General features: G+C 45.8%; 1 pseudogene across 1 annotated transcript; it reads left to right on the top strand.

Moving 5' to 3' along the window:
• The first annotated feature begins 633 nt into the window (after positions 1 to 633).
• LOC310690618 (interleukin-13 receptor subunit alpha-1-like) lies at positions 634 to 8,769 on the top strand (annotated as a pseudogene). Its single transcript, XR_014530122.1, has 2 exons — positions 634 to 999; positions 5,870 to 8,769. The product of XR_014530122.1 is annotated as an interleukin-13 receptor subunit alpha-1-like (transcript).
• The last annotated feature ends 5,243 nt before the right edge of the window (positions 8,770 to 14,012 follow it).

The raw sequence follows: 14,012 nt of genomic DNA on the forward strand, positions 1-14,012 counted from the left end.
TTCTGAATCTCAGAAGCCAGAACAGCAAGAGGGATCGCTGCGCAGTGAAAGCAGCAATCCTTCTTGCTGTTCTGGCTTCTGGGATAGCTGCGCAGCCTGCATTCGCTCCATAAGACGCACACACATTTCCCCTTACTTTTTAGGAGGGGAAAAGTGAGTCTTATAGAGCAAAAAATACGGTATTTCCTTCCGTTCTTCTTCTTCTTCTTCTTTTACTAGCGCCGCTTTCATAGCGCTTACTCATTTTAATTTTCACAGAAAGACAAAATTAAGCATTACTGTGATTCACAGCAACATGTAAATGAGTCCTCACTTGCTCTCAGAATGTGTGCTGTAATGATAGGCAGCGATCGGAGCCCTTGTATTGCTTCATAGCTGACTTTACCATTTGATTCTGAGGAGCTTTAAAGCTTCCACGAACTTTACTCAACAGTAAGCTAGCACTTGCGTGACTGTTACACAGTCATAGACACATACGTCACGTGCATCACATTACTGCGCAACTGGGCTCTGACAGAAAACTCTGCCTGTTTTCTTAAGAAAAGAAAATGGCAAGAAGCCAAGCCCCCCCCCCAACACATACCTCATTTATGCTCAGCGCATATGTAAATCTGCTCATATGCCTGCTCAGCCCATATGTAAATCTGCTGCTGCTGCTGCCAGCCTTAGTATAACAGGGTCTTAAAAGCAGAACTAGCCCCCCCACCCAGGAAGTAAGATGAAATGATTGCCGCCTCCATGCCCCCACAGCTGCTGTGGCCTGAGCCCCTGAAGCTTTTCCTCCAGCTGTGTTTCCCCTGCCTCGGCGTGGAGAGAGATGAGCAAGCAAAGTCTTGCATGCACTTCCCTTTTACTAAGAATTCCAGCAAAAGGCAGGCCTTCCTCTCCAGCCTTCCTTCCTGGTTTCCCCTCCCCGACTCCACTCCTTATGGCAAGGAGAAACCAGCAAGCAAAGTCTTCCATTCCTGCGTGTGCTTAAACGGTGTGGCTGACTTACAAGTAAGTCTTCTGCTTCCCTCTACTCTCCTGCTCTTGACTCCTCCCCCCCCCCCCTCGTAAATAAACCTCCTGCGTTTCAGCTGATCTGCTTTTAAGTGCAACGTGTGCTTCTCTCCCAGATGTTGAGCGTTCACAGCTCCCTGGATCTGCTGCTGGTGTTGGCTGCTTTCCCTCCCCTGCAAAAACAAAAACCCTTAGTTTTCTGGGTTTGGTTTGGTTTGGTTTTTGCTGCCACTGCTGTGCAAAATACAGAAAACTAAGCTGGAGGGCAGCCAACACTCCCTCCTTTCCTCTTCCTGAACTGTATTTTGTTTTAAACTGTATATTGAGTGAGAGAAGTCCCATATGCAACAGCAATGCAGTTTATGCAAGTCTGCTCACCCCTCTTGGTGCGGCGCCATTGCAGGATGGCAAAGGCTTCCCTGGGGCTCTGGTGTTAGAACTGGAACAGCCATGCCCTTCCTGATAGGAAGGGGGCAGCAGAAGCCCCTGCCACCTATCAGGAATCAGATCCTAGCCTGCACCCTGCTTTGGCCAATGGGGGTGCAGGCTGGGACTTGGGCTGTGACAGGGCGAAGCCAACATAGCCAACGTTGGGCTTCCCTCAGATCCGCCCCTTGCCCATTTAAGCAGCCCGCACTACCTGCTCCTTCCCTTGCCAGTTTTCCCCACCCACCTACCCTTGGTTTAAGCTGATGGTCAATGATGTTGTTGTGACTACGGTGGTCGCTGTACTTTAAGGGGCCCTGTAGGAATTTGCCCACCTGGCTAATTGGCACTGACCTGGTGGTTTTGCCTATCTCATGGCAATCGTCACAACTGGTTGGGCATTGGGGCAATCCTTTGTTTTGGATGGAGGGAAGGTTGAATGCTGGGGTATCCTGGGGGGAGTGGCCATGTCCGCATGCCCAGGTAGAGCCAGGGCTGAAAGCACTCCCGCAGATGGCGGTCCCTGCAGGGGTCACCCTATTGGATGGTCACCTTAGGAACCCCCACCTGGATTGACCACGTGTCACTTTCAGCCAGCGAGCCGGAAGTATTTACTGTATTTCCCTGTGTATAAGACAATTTTTTTTAATTTTAAAAAATGTTTAAAATTGTGGGTCGTCTTATACACAGATAGTGCAGAGGAGGGACGGGCGATTGGTGGCAGCCGCGAGCAGGAGATTGTCAGTGGTGATTGGGCAGGCGATTGGTGGCTATGGAGAAACATGCGATTGGCAGCGGCGGTCAGGTGGGTGAGCGATTGGCGGCAATCCCCCCCCCCAAAAAAAGCTTAACAACTCTGAGCAATCACTATCCATTTCCTTAATTTGGGGTCTTATACACGGGGGGGGGGGTGTTATACATGGAAAAATACGGTAGATTGCCCCATGCCCAAGCCAAACCTCTTTCATCTGTATTCGATAAAGTTGTGGCTGGTTTTGACTCCAAACCAGTCTTATTGGGCTCTTATTTATATGGGTTGGGATATGGGGAGCCTGTTGCCTGGTCCCACACTGTAACTCTTTGATGCTAACCTCCAAAGATGCACTCCTTCACTGTCTCCCAAGACAGGCGGATGCCATCAACAGTTGTTTGATATAAGAAATAAGCTTGACTCTGATGTCTGTGTGTAGGACCCTTAACAAACTACAATCCTTGGATTGTGCAATTTCCAAATTCACTTCAGGTGCCACAATGACCTAAACACACCCACACACCCTTGCTTACAAGGACTGACCAAGCTCAGCATTTGAGAATGCTTTCAGTTTGAATCAGGAAGAGTTGTATTCAAATCCTCTGTGGGTCATGAAGTTCACTGTGCTTCGAATTCACAGGATGGAGGTGAGGATAAAGTGGTTGAAAACTACCCAGTTTGGCATGGAAAGCTTAGAGGACCAACTAGTCAGGAAGTGAGGCAATAATTTTTATCTTGCGAACAGAATAACCACAGGAAACTCCTGATTCCAGCCAGATGAAATCAAGCCTAAACGTCACAACGAAACAATCTACACAGAATTTACGTTGCCCTGAGCTCTTCATGGAGAATCCTGGGAACTGTAGCTCAGTGAGGTGAGCACCTCTGACAAACTACAGTTCTCAGGATGACTGTTAAAATGGTCTAAGAGTGATTTAAAAGTGTGGTGTGGATGTAATCAGACTGGAAATTCCTGCAATGTGTTTTTGACACATTATGTTAGAGCTCACTCTGTCCTGGTGAAGCGAGGTCAAACCACATGGGGTGGTGGGGATTAGTGATCTGATCCATATCTTCTTTTAATGTTAAGCAGATGAAAGGAACACCAAACTTGATCTGGAGAGAGGGGTGTTTCACTTTTCACCATGCTGTTTTCCTGATTTATTTATTTTTAAAAAAACCATGAAATTAATCAAGATGACAGTGATAGGATGAGAGAATTGCACAAGCCTACATTTCCCTGCCATGGGGCAAGCAGGAGGCGGGCTATATTCAAATCAGGGAAGTGGCAAGGGGGAAAGAGTTAAAGCACCTATTCTCCCAGGGCTGCAGCTGTGCATACGCACAGAGCTGTTTTAAAGTAAAAAGTAAACAAATGGGGAGATCTTATCACTGTTCTCCAGCAACATGTGTGGTTTGCCTCATAAGATATGCAAAAACGTGTTGCTGAGGGTGGTATGCAAAAACACAGTGTCAACCAGCTGCTGTCTGTCACCCAATACCTGCTCAAACAGAAAGGTTTCTTGATGCTTTGTACCTCTGTCAGAGGAGAACTGTGGACCTGTTATAGGTAATACAGTGGTACCTCGGGTTACAGATGCTTTAGGTTACAGACTCCGCTAACCCAGAAATAGTACCTCGGGTTAAAAACTTTCCTTCAGGATGAGAACAGAAATCGTGCGGTGGCAGCGGGAGGCCCCATTAGCTAAAGTGGTACCTCAGGTTAAGAACAGTTCCAGGTTAAGCATGGACCTCTAGAACGAATTAAGTTCTTAACGCGAGGTACCACTGTATTCCTTGATATTTGAGCTTAGTGTCCTTTCTCCTTTTGATATTCTGCCATTATTAAGAAGATGCACTTCAATAGTCTTAAGAATTTCAAAGTGCGTACAGGGTATAATCTTTCTCTAGAGCAGAGGTGGGCAAATCAGGATCTACTCTTTGTACACACAGTTTATTTTTATTTTTATTCTAGAACCAATGGAGACTTGTCTCTCCCCCCCACACACACACACACATAGCCCACACGCTGTCTAGATCTATTGAATATTTTGTGCCCCTGAAAAGTGTGTCTTGAGAAGCTCATTGCATTCTGGAAATAAAAGCTGATTGCAGCTTGATTCTGTCCATTTAAAAACAGGTGAATGTATCCACAACTGCTCAAGGATGTGGGCATATATCAATATCACAACCTCCACATCCTTCTTCTGGGGCATTTGCAGGGAGGAAAGGGTTTTTTTCAAAAGCACACACACACCCCTTGTGGGCAGCAGGATCTAGAATCACTCTTGACTGAAAGTAGCATGCTGGATGGAGAAAAACTAATTTTTTTGTGCTACATATAGGTTGGTGTGCTTCAGTCAAAGAGATACTGGAAGATGGCTTATTGGTTTTGCAGAAAACCAGTAAGGTTTCTGTCTCTCAATTACTGAACCACTGCAATGACAAAATGACTTGTTCTTAGGCTGCCAAAATGGGGTGCTTGTAACCAGGAGTGGACTTCTGTGTTGGAAAGGACTGTGAACTTAGTTCAGTTCTGGAATTGAAAGCAAATTCCTAGGCTCAGGATATGATCAAAGGCATCCTGTTCTATAATTCCAGCTGCCTGTATTTTGCATTTGGTTAGTTGGTATAGCTGGCATTTTAGCAAAAGATGGAGTAGATCTGGCAAGCCTGAAATTTGTGCATCCATGTTACATTTTATAATGTGTGTGGGGGGATACTACAATCCTTGAGCAACTCCAGACACCCTTTTTATTGCACATTCATGCTGATTTGTGTTCATGATGCTATTGGAGCTGTCATATGCGATCCCACTTTCAATACTGTTTGCACCTGTAAAAGTGTTGGGGGTGGTCGCACAGCTTCATTTCTAATAGTGCACACCCTGTAGTTTCTTGCTAACACCCCGTAACCCTTTAAACCACAAATATTCTGGTTTATTTTTGTCCTGCTCTTGTTGCGCTATAGCTCCACCAGACCCTAATAATGTGTTAGCATTGGGGACACATTGCAGAATGAATCCCCCACTAATGGGCTATTCTTGTGTCAATAACATCTTACAGAATACACTCACAATAAAACACCAGTCTGGAGGGCCACCTTATGTGGCGGTATCAGCAGACAGGCCCAGCTATTGGACAGAAGGGATATTTGTCCAAATTGTTGAGTTTGCAAGAGGCACACCTGATATCTCAAATGTATTTGTTTATCCCAGCCTATAATATCTTGAGCGTTGCCTGCTGATTCTCTAGTGGACTACACCATATCAACAGCTCCTCGTGTTTGTCAATAAACCCAGCAGCACCCATTGGCCTCGTTTGTTCTGGCGTGTTGAACATCTCTCATGCACTACCTTCCCAATATGCCTCCTTTTGTGCTTTTGACTGATGCTCATTTAGATGGCTGTGTTATTGCAGCAAGATTTAGCAACTTTTACAGAGGTTTTGTCCCCTTCCGCCTCATTGCTCAACACAAACCATGACGTCAGTCTCTCACCCACGCAGCCAGCCAACACCCAAAGTGCCATCTCCAGTCACTGCAGTTGAAAGCTGGGATAAGTGAAGCCAAGTACATATAATGTATGGTTCGATTCTGCTGAAGTCACTTCCAAGGAAATGCCTTTGAAAGTAATGGCTTCCATCGAACTGTTATATATGACTTCCTGTCTTCCCTGTCTGTATTTCTCAGGTGAGCGAACCGCAGCTAACACGTCAATGAATGGAAGCCCCGCCTGCAGTCTTTCCTATGAAAGCCAGCCCTTGGTCGAGATCAGGAGATGAGATGGGGCAGGGAAACTTCATGGGGACACTGGTGCTGTTGCTTGTCACCCTCATTGGGGCTGTCAGAGGAGCCACGCTGACTCTTCCTCGCCCATCAAACGTGAGTTATACCCTCAATGAAACACGCTGCCAGCTGGATGTGGCGTGGACTCCTGTAAGAATGGAAGGGGCCTGCGATGTAAAGTATCACAGTGCTATAAGGACCGGTGGAGATTGGGTCGAGGAGCATATTCATACAAACCACTCCAGGAGAGTGCAGGTACCTCTGGGTAAAGAAGTTGTTTTCGGAGTCAAAGTCAGAACAAAATGTCAGCAAGAACAGAGCCAGAAAGGAGAGTGGCTTAATATCTCTCTTCCACGAAACGGTGTTCCAGGTACAGGAGCGGTTAATGTCAGCTGTGTTTGGCATATGGAGAGATCCCTGGAGTGCTCATGGCTTCGTGGAGAGAATGCAAGTCGTGACGCAAACTACAGCTTGACTTTGTGGATCCCAAAACTCAGAAGAGAACAGCCATGCACCAATTACACAAAGCAAGGTGGTGCCTTTCGATGTGCATTTGACTTGAAATATGAATGGATAGAACTTAGCATTTCATTACAAGGCAATTCCAAGGACATTCAACCTGTGTGTATCCTTAGCAATATGTCGGGAGAAGGCAGATTTCCAGTCAGACTGAAGACTCCATCGATTGTAAACATCACAAAGAACAATGGAGGTGTTTTTTTGAACTGGACTAAACCATCCCTATGGAACAACATGAACTATGAAGTAGAAATTAATAACTCTGGACGACCAGACATACAGTCAACTCCTAATACTAATATATCGATCAGTCTGAAGCCTAAGGCACACCACACTTTTCGAGTGAGAGCAAAGTTCTACAATAGTGGGGAAATCTGGACCAGTGATTGGAGCGAGGTGGTGGACTGGGATGAGAGAGACCACACATTATATATCCCATACATTCTCGCTCCATTATGTGTGGCCGTCCTGACTGTCATTTTTCTCATTTACCGGAAACGGATTAAAGAGTTGATCCTTCCTACAATTCCTGAGCCTAGAAACTTCCTGGAACAAATGTTTGACGGGGAAAGCGAAGACTATTCGAAAGTAAAATCCCAGAAGACCCCAAATTAAGCTGAGCAAATCCATTTGATGGTATCCATGCAGCCTTCTTAGGGGAGCCAACTTGAATAAAATATTGTGGGGGTTCAGGTAAGCCCCACCCTGCATAATCGATCACAAGACATGGCAAGTGCACACCATTTGAATGGCAATGCCCATCAACTTTGGGGTGGGAACCCCCTCAAATATTTATTGGGGGCACTGAAGGGACCTTGGCCTCTTAAGAGTTGGCTCCTATGCTTCACATTATGGGATCTGAGGAGAGCCGATGACTCTCCTTGCCTGAAATGTTTTCTGATCTTTAGGGACAGGGACTGATGCTCCTAGCTGATGAACCATCTCAATCAGCTGGTGGACAATTTTGCTGCCCCGAGTTCCTTCAGGAGGAAAGGTGGGATATAAGTTCAATGAACAAAATAGTCTCCTAAATTGTTAGCCTGAGGGCGAGGGCATGTCCTCTGGTAATGGAAGGGAACGACTTGAAAGAAGGAGAGAAAGAATAGAAAGGAGAGCACTCCACCAGCCATCCCTATCCGGATGCCCTTCTGATCTTGCTGGACTACAATGCCCATTATCCCTGCCCAACAGCCACATCCTAGTGGGGCTGATGGGGGTTGTAGTCCAAAATACCTGGATGGCACCAGGTTGGGGAAAGACGCACCATGGTTATGTACATCTTGTTGTGTGCATTGAAAGAAATTGAGGAGTGCTCAATGGTGGCTAGGCAGGGTGTTCATGGGATGTCTCCAGCCCTCCAGGTGTCAGGAGAACACAGCGCACCTGTCTTGTTGCGTGGGTGGCAAGCAAGTGTTGCAGGTCAGCGTGGGCGATGTGATTCATGTCCACAAATGTGTCAATTAGCTGACTTGGGCAACTAATCTTTGCCTCCTCCAAGTGGTTGGAGTAGGTAGCTGCAGTTCCTCGTCTTGTTTCTACCAGCCCCATCTTGAGGTTGTAGGAATGGGTTGGTCTTTTAAATGAAAGGACTGGTGTTCTGCTGTCCCTCAAGGCAGATGGTTTAAATACGCCTTCACCCCGGTATGGCTCCCCTTCATCACATACACAGCTCAACAAGACAATGACAAAAATCCACCAACAGCATACAGATCAATATGGCTAGCCTGACTCAAAACACCCACCCACCCCACTCACACATGAAAACAAAGATCACCACAGCCAATCACAAATTAACAACCATACCCTAGGCCAACCCCAACCTCTCTCACCACCAAAGGAACACAAGTGAACAGCAGAGAACCTGCACAAGCGACACTGACACAAAACCCCACATATATTAAGTAAAGTAGAAATATCGCCACCTGGCCCCACCCCCACTCACCTCTCCCCCCTCCACCTCTCTCCCCCTTTTCTTCCTAATGTCTCAACAAACAAAACTGATCAGTAAAAAATGTTACTTGAGAGAGAGAGAGAGAGAGAGAGATTGCACATACTTTTGTAAACCAAGAAAATCTTTAATAAAAATACTTTTTTTTAAAATGAACTCTATATGCAATAGGTTTATGTGGACACCACCTAGTGGGCAAATGGGAAACGTGATTCTTTAGAAAAGTTGGAACTGAGCATGCTCTGTGCCTGTGATTACGGGAATAATTAGAAAATGGACACCAGACCGAGAACTGTGTCAAAACAAACCAAGAAATAAAACCAGCTATTTCCCCATCTTCCTGGTGTGGTCTACGTACGTTACACTCTCAGCTATGCTCTGTAGATCAGGGCCTAGTTTATAAACTAGGTTGAGACTGTCTAGCAAAAAAAATCCCCGAACACATAAGAGTTTAAAAGAAAATTCCTGGGATGAAATTTGTACAGTATTCACTACAATTAGTATTTATGCATATGTGGAAGGTGGGTGAGATTCTCAGGCCAGTTCTCATCAGTTGGACACTCATGAGGCTGTTACCTTCAGGTATCTTTGAATCAGTTGTTTGGCATAGTTCGCTCACTTTATTGTACAGAACTCCTTTACAAGTTTTCAAAGTAGAATTTCTGATTCTGTTTCACCTCTAATCACAGCCTCTAAATTCAGCTGAGAGCACCTTCTGCAGATCATAATCTGTATAGCAAAGCCCTGATACCAGAGGCATGTTCTAGGCAGGGCCGTAGCTAGGGGGTGGCAAGGTGGGCCCCCGCCATGGGCACAGGCGGGGGGGAGCACAAAATGGGCTAAAAAATAGGTCCATAAATATGTCTATAAATAAAAATATTATTACTTCATAAGAAAGGGTTTTTAATTGACAGTGAATTGAATGGGGGGAGGGTTGGAGGAGAGGCGGAAAGAAGAGCTACCGTCTTTTTCTCTCTATAAGACGCACCAGACCATAAGACGCACCTAGTTTTTGAAGGAGGAAAACAAGAAAAAAAATATTTTGAATCTCAGAAGCCAGAACAGCAAGAGGGATCGCTGTGCAGTGAAAGCAGCAATCCCTCTTCCTGTTCTGGCTTCTGGGATAGCTGCACAGCCGCATTTGCTCCATAAGACGCACACACATTTCCCCTTACTTTTTAGGAGGAAAAAAGTGAGTCTTATAGAGCAAAAAATACGGTAATTTGCCAGTGGTTAGGGGGCACAATCTGGACAGTTCTTCCAGGGGCGCAAGATCACCTAGCTATGGCTCTGGTTCTAGGGCATTTTTTGCAGCAGGAAACTGGCTGGAACTAGACACTAAGGGAAGTTTGTGGCGATCCTTCTGTCAGCACAATAATTTCAGCTTGCCCATTGGAACAATCCTGCTTCTCCATCCTCGAAGGCTGTTCCGGGGTTCTCATGAACCCCAGCACAAGCCAATTTTGGGGGGCATGGGGGTTCACGGGGGGGAGAGATGGGGTGAAAAACCCCATTGCACTAGTGGAACTCCTTGCACTAGCTTCCACTAGCAGGACTCATTGGCTGAATTCAGCCCTATGAATCTTACCACTAACTGCTTCTTCCCTTTTACGTGTCTCATTAAGGAACAAAAATGTTCTCAGGATCTTGATCTGGCAATCTTTGGTGGATATTAACCAAAAGCCTAAATCAGGGATGTCTCACTCCCAATCTGAGGGCCTGACCTTTACCCCCAAGTAATTTTTTGTGGACCCCCAAAACGTTGGAGGAGGCAGCACAGAGGCAGGGAGAAATAAAGTGCACATGGTGCTGTGGTTGTTGGAGGCACTTGAATACCTTTTCCCAGGACAGTGCCCTGACAGGGATGTGAATTCTGCACTTCCTGCTCATCAGATCTGCACAGATCAGCTGTGGGGAGGCTCTGTCTGTGCGGGTGGGTGCACATGGGAGAGAGTTGGGTGATCAATAGAGTTGAGGGAGAAGTTCAGATTAGTTCACACTTAAAGCTGAACCTGCTTCATTTGCACTTTCTGAAACAATACATGATCCAAAACACAGCCACCTTTCAAAACTCAAACTTCCCTGAATTTTGCAATGCAGTTTTCTGAGCTTGGAAAAAAATGCTTTAAATAAGTCAGAAATTAAATCATTTTAACAAATGGAAAAAAACCACCATGGAAAATCACAAAGAACTTTTTTTGTTGTTCTCCAGCACCATCTGGTGTTGCATATTTAAAAAGCATTCAAAACAATGTTTTTTGACTAATGTAGCTGAGTCCCAAATAATGTTTACGAAATTTCATGTGCCATGCTGAACTTGCATATAAAGTAAATATGAGTGAAAATAGCATACTAAAATGCATTATACAGTGGTACCTCAGGTTAAGAACTTAATTTGTTCTGGAGGGCCGTTCTTAACCTGAAACTGTTCTTAACCTGAGGTACCACTTTAGCTAATGGGGCCTCCTGCTGCTGCCACGCCACCACCGTGCAATTTCTGTTCTCATCCTGAAGCAAAGTTCTTAACCCAAGGTACTATTTCTGGGTTAGTGGAGTCTGTAACCTGAAGCGTCTGTAACCTGAAGCATCTGTAACCCAAGGTACCACTGTATTAAAGAAAGATGCTTTGCAAATAAAAAATAAAAAAATACTGTATTTATTCGGATCTAATGCGCACCTTTTTTCAGCCAAATCACATTGTGAAAATCAAGGTGCTATTAAGATCTGATGGCACATTTACATTCACCAGCAAATCCTCTTTTTTTGTTTCAAGGTTCTGAAAATCAGAGTGTTCATTAGATTTGATGGTGCATTAGACTTGAGTAAATACAATATATTAGGCCAGATTGCATGTCCAAATGTGAAAACTGGGAGAAATTCACACTAAAATGTGTTTATATATTGTGATTTTATGTTGTAACCTCCCTGAGACCTGTGGGTATAGGGCTATATACTGAATGAATGAATGAATGAATGAATGAATGAATGAATGAATGAATACTAATGGGATTTTTCTTCTTCTTAATTGCAAACTGATTTGGAAATGTGGAAAATGGAACTGGAAAAATGAGAAAGCGATAGAAAATGTATTTGACGGGTTCACTCATCCCTTGTGGCCACACCCACTTTTGGCCACACCCACCGCTGGCATCCCAGAGGACTGGGCAAGGGTGAACCAGATGAAAGCTTAGCCACTTCTCTCCTATATATATAAATAACAACAACAACACAAGCAGCAGCAACAGCAGCAATGGAAAAGGTTGCGCATGTCTTTACAGCAACCTATGACCAAGGTTACAACCACCTCTTTATAGAAATAACCATTTAAGTGGAAAGGTTACAAGGGATGCCCTCCTGCAGTGCTGTAATACTGAACTGGATTCCCTCCCCACAAACACGAAAAGAAAAGAAAAATAAAGAATGCAAATAATATGCTAAACCCACATTCAGGCACATTTTTGCCAGGCAGCCAAAGATTACTTAATCCCCTAATTAGCAAAGCAAAACACACTAAAAAGCAAGCACATGTTTTGGAACACGGCTTGAAGCCTCCAGAAAAAATGAAATAAGAGACGCCCTTGTCGAGGCTGGCAGCAGAGCGCCCTCTAAAGGGGAAACGGAGAATGGCCAGTCAGTGCCAGCGTGTGAATCTTGTGTCGTTAAAATAACTTCCTGGAAGATTACATCTTCCACCCTTGTTGCGCATGAAGCCTTCGAGTATAAATGAAAGTGGAAGAAACATCACAAAGTCAGAGGCAGGGAAGAAATGGATCCACTTCTGTGAGGTCTGGCGTATCTGTAAAATGGGGGAACCGTACCTGCATACTTTATAATTGCAAATATTGCTGAGATAACACACGTGTGGTACCTTAAATGGTTTAGAGAGAGAGAAAAACATAATTAGGAAACCTTATTAAAAACTAGGAATTTCTGCCTGGGGTGGAAGTAGAAACTCTATTTTGTAGGGACCCATGAAAGAAGAGCTACACAGTATAATATTCGGGGAGCAGCACAATGGTGTTGCCTAGTACAACACTTGAAGTATTCTGTAGAACCTCTGCAGAACTTTGTGTAGAAAAGTACAGTGGTACCTTGGGTTAAGTACTTAATTCATTCCGGAGGTCCGTTCTTAACCTGAAGCACCACTTTAGCTAATGGGGCCTCCTGCTGCTGCCGTGCTGCCGCTGCACGATTTCTGTTCTCATCCTGAAGCAAAGTTCTTAACCCAAGGTACTATTTCTGGGTTAGTGAAGTCTGTAACCTGAAGCATATGTGTCAGGGGTTCAGGGACAGAGGCACAGGGGAGACAGGAGATGGAGAGCGAATGGGAAGAATCTGAGGACAGCGGGGAGGAGGATGACAGTGGTCCGAGGGATTCCATGAGCCTCTCCAGCGAATCAGAGGATTCCCAGAAGGGGGCGCCAGTGGTCAGGACAAGGGGGGTCCCAGGGGGGACGCATCAGGGACAAGGGGCCAGCGGGGACTCCCAAAGCGGCAGCTGGAGATCAGGACCAGCTTCCCCGCCAGAGCGTGGTGAGGGGGGGGAAGGTTCCCGTGTGTCAGAGGCAACGTCTCCGTCAGCAGGGAGAAGAAATGAGTCAGGGCTGACCACGCCTCCATGGGAGAAGGGGGGAATGGAGGGAAGGTCAGAACCAGCTATCCTCCCGGAAAAGGAGGAGAGCAGTGACGGGAGTAGTGTAACGATTAGAAGGAAGGTTGGGAGCTGGGCGCGCGCGCCAAGTTCAAATGTACAGGCGCGCGGGGAAGCAGAGAGCCCGGATTGGGAGCCAGGTCCTAAAGCCCGCCGGAGGGAGGGGGAACAATCCGGGGAATCAGCGTCAGAGGAGTCCAGGAGGGGCGAAGCTCCGGCGAGCAGGAAGACCCAGCGGAAGAGGGAAAGAAGGAGGTGGAGCAAAGCAAGGGTCTTAAACTGGTGCCGGGGAGGGAGTGACTCAGAGGGGACTTCAACAGTCTAGCGTAACAGATGTAGGGCTGCGCGCCGCGGCTGTGAAACGGAAAATGAACTGCAATAAACACTTCTGTATATAAAGAGAAACTGGCGTTGGTCCTTTTGTGAGCTGGGACCTGAGGCAGCCCTGACAATATGTAACCTGAAGCATCTGTAACCCGAGGTACCACTGTATTCAGTTATACAGAAGCAAAGGTGTGCACCCAGGGCCATTGCTGACCAGCAGTCTTGTCCAAACAATGTGGGTTCCAGATGCCTTCATCCATTGGGCTTGCCCATACATCTTTATAAGCAAGGACGCAGTGAGGCTTTAAAGAACAACAGCAGAACAATTAGAACTGAAATATTTTATGTAGCAATATTCCAATTAATGTTCACAGAAATTTAAGGGTGAAATTTGCTTGTTAAACACCCCCTAATTTGATATGGAATATGGAAAATGAGTCACTGGGCTGACTACTTCTGGTTCAGACTGAGACTCAGGGAATTTATTGCCATGGCATTTGCTGACTTTTGGGGGGATTTGAAAAGTGTTCTCTTTAATTAGAGCAGGGATGGGGAACCCGGCCCTCTAAATCCAGAATGCGGCAGCTGGACTAGTGACTGGGAGT

Source organism: Podarcis liolepis (genome assembly GCF_965112155.1).
Source record: "Podarcis liolepis genome assembly, chromosome: 13".
Classification (NCBI taxonomy): Eukaryota; Metazoa; Chordata; class Lepidosauria; order Squamata; family Lacertidae; genus Podarcis; species Podarcis liolepis.